This window comes from Egretta garzetta, unplaced genomic scaffold, assembly GCF_000687185.1.
Source record: "Egretta garzetta isolate BGI_Z169 unplaced genomic scaffold, ASM68718v1 scaffold1342, whole genome shotgun sequence".
In the NCBI taxonomy this organism is placed as follows: Eukaryota; Metazoa; Chordata; class Aves; order Pelecaniformes; family Ardeidae; genus Egretta; species Egretta garzetta.
The window spans coordinates 73603-77086 of NW_009258913.1; positions in this window are offsets into that span (position 1 = coordinate 73603).

The window sequence follows — 3484 nt, forward strand, 5'->3', positions numbered from 1 at the left end:
GGGCGGAAAGGCAAGGGGAGGCGCGGGGGGCGGGGGAAGGCGGGACAACACTGAGAGGGGCGGGAAGGAGCCGCCGGCCGTGAGCGGAGAGGGGGAAGAGTTAAAGAGGACGGGCCAATCAGCTCACTTGGTGGGTGGAGTTCACACCTTACTAAGCCAATAGGCACCTAGAAAGCGTGGAATGACAGCTAATGGACCCAATCCGCTTCTTCCAAGCGCACCACCCCCGGAGTGGGAGGGCGAATGTGATTTGGAAGCCGAAAGGCAGGGCGGGCGCTGGACCAACCAGCGGCCGAATCAGCACAGGGAAGGCGGTGACTTTTAAGATGGACGTTCCCTTTAGCCAATCGTCAGCCAGACTCCTCAGGAAGGCGGGACAGATGCTCTGATCGACAGCTCAGCGAACCAATCACCTTTGCAAACACCTCAGTAGCCCTCGAGCGGGTCCGGAGTCACTCCGGTTCGGCCGCGGTCCTTGGGAGAGGGAAGGGGCTTCGGCCCAGCGGGGTCCGCCCGAGGCAAAGGGGGTCTTCAGGGCAAGACTGGCACGGGGGAACAACGCGGAGAGGGTTTTGATCACGGGCCTGGGTGTGGGCCCAGAGCGGGACATGGCCCTGGCCTTGGGATGGGCCTGGGCCTGGGCCTGGGCCTGGGTGTAGGCCTGGGGCAAGGCCGGGGCATCAGCTTGGGCCAAGGCCCAACCCTGAGCTTGGTTGTGGCCAGGGCTTAGCTCTCAGCCTGGGGCTGGGCTGGGCCCTGAGCTCAGCCCTGGCTCTGGGCAAGGACCTGCTCAAGGGCTGGGCTGGGGCCTGGGTGGAGGCGCAGGTTTAGGGCTGCTTGTGGGCAGGGGCCTAAAGCCAAAACCCAGCTCTAGGCTGTGGTGTGAGCCAGGCCTGGGCCCAAGGCCGTGGGTATCACCCCAAAATCACCGCCCTCCCTCAGAGCTAGCCCTCAAACATGCCAGGACCAGCCCAGGCAGCCCCAATTTGCCTCCAGCAGCCCCCCCCATCCTGCCCCGGCAACCCCATCCGACACCTCCTGTGCTACCCCCGAGCCTCCTGCGCTTCCCTGCACCCACCCATCTCATTCTGCCCTGTCTTTTTGCTTCTCAGTCCATTTAACGCCCGATTTCACCCCCAGAGGAGAAGCCTGAGCGTCTCCAAAGGGGCTCTGAGGTCCGCAGAACCACCTGCAAGTGAGTAAAAAAAACCTTAAAAATACTTAACCTTGCCGCCAGAGAGGATAATTTAAAGCCGGTGCGGGGTAAAAGTTGCTGGGGGAGTTGTATGGGTGTTTGGGGGAGCTGGGCCAAACTGGGGCTCCCATGGGGGTAGATATCTCCCATCCCATCTCAAAAGTACCCAAATTTGGGGCTGTTTAATGACCCACTGGTAGGATTGGGGGGAGCTCCAAAACTGAGGGGGTGACTGGGTCCACCTCGACACAAGATGGGCTCTGAGTCCCGCCGTTCCTAGTTTGGGGGGGAGTTTCCCACTCCCCAGTTCCCAGTTTGGGTGCTTGTCCCCTCCCCTACTTCAAGTTTGGAGGATTCTCCTCAGCCAGCCCCCTCTTGCTGTTTTTTTTTGGGGGGGTGAGGGGGGCTAGTCCCCTTCCCAGTTTGGGGGCAATTCCCCATTCCCACCTGGCAGGTTTACCTCCCTTCCCCATTCCCAATTTGAGGGGGGTTTCCTCTCCTCCATTCCCAGTTTGGGACGGTTTTCCCCCTCTCCTACTCCCAGTTTGGGGCGGGGGGGGTGTGTCCCTATTCACACTCCCTCCTCCGTTCCCAGTTTGGGAGCCTCTCTCTGAGTTTGGGGGGCTCCCTGCCCATGCCCCATTCCCAGTCCATGGGTGGGGGGCTGTGTCTCCCCCTCCCCACCCTGCCATGGGGCTACAGTGGGGCCTCCCAGGTGTCCCCAGGGCCTGTGTCACCCATGGGTGTCCCCACCCCCCACCAATGGGGATGTGGCATCCAACTGGGAGCTACTGGGGGAGGATTGGGGACACCTATAGGTGCTGAGCCACCTCATCACCTCCCACCCTTGGGTGGGGACACCCACGTGGGTGTCCTCGGCATGGTGACACCCTTCCTAGCTGTCCCCAGGGCAAGTGACTCATCCCAGGGAGGGGGACATCCCTCCTGGGTGTCCCTGGGATGCTGGCACCCACGTGGGGTGGGGACACCCACGACAGGGCCCTGGCACCCACACCACAGGGGGGGGCGGGGGCCCCCCCCTGGTACTACACCTCCAGTATGGTCAGTTGTCATCGTCCCCCCCCCCAGTTTGTCCCCTCAGTGCTGTCCCTGGCCCCCTCGGCTCCCCCCAGGCCTGCCCCACACACACTCCCCCAGTGCCTCCCGCCCTCCAGTCCCCCAGGTGTGGGTGGGGCGCCACCCCCCCCTTTTTTGCTGCTCCCTTCAGCTCAGGCCAAGACAGGGCAGGGCCCACCCGAGGTACTGGGAGTAATGGGGGGGACACTGGGAGCACTGGGGAGGGACTGGAAACACTAAGGGGGGACTGGGGGGTGGATGGCGGCAGGCACCAGGGAGTGTTGGAGGGGGACTGGGAGTGCTGGGAGGCCAAACTGGGAGCACTGGGGAGGGACTGAGAGCACTAACAGGAGACTGGGAGTACTGGGAGGCTGGCAGAGTGAACACTGTGGGGCACCAGGGAGTTACTGGGAGTGCTGGAGGGGGACTGGGAGTGCTGGGAGGCAGAACTGGGAGCACTGGGGTGGGACTGGGAGTACTGGGAGGCTGGCGGAGTGAACACTGTGGGGCACCGGAGTAACTGGGAGTGCTGTGGGTGAGAACTGGGGACCCTGAGGAGGCCAGCAAGGGGGTTTACTGGGATCACTGGGTGTTACTGGGAGTGCTGCAGGAGGGTTACTGCAAACACTAGGACCCCTGGGGCAGAGTTACTGGGAGCACTGGGAAGGTCAACTGGGGGAAACCAGGAGTGCTGGAATGTTACTGGGAGCACTTGGGAGGCACTGGGGGTTACTGGGAACACTGTGGGGAGTCACAGGAAGCACTGGGAGTTTCTGGGAGCGGTCCTGGGAGAGCACTGAGGTTTACTGGGAGGGCACTGGTGGTTACTGGGGGCGTTACTGGGAGGGCCCTGGCGGGGGCACTGGGAGCACTGGCTGATGGTGGTGTCCCCGCAGGCGCCATGTTCCTGGCCGAGGGCCCCTGGGTGCTGGTGGTGCCAGGATGGCGTCGTCCCCCGGTGAGCACCCCCAGTCCCCCATGTCCCCTGGGTCCCCTCCCACCCCCCTCCACGTCCCCAGGTCCCCTCCATGTCCCCCGGGTGCCCTCCATGTCCCTTGTGGGTCCTCAGGTCCCCCTCAAGGTCCCCCCGTGTCCCTCAGTGTCCCCCGGGATCCCCTTGTGTCCCCACCGCATCCCCCGTGTGTCCTCGGGTCTCTCAAAGTCCCTTCATGTCCCCACCTTGTCTCTCCCCAGATCCCCCATCTCTCCCCC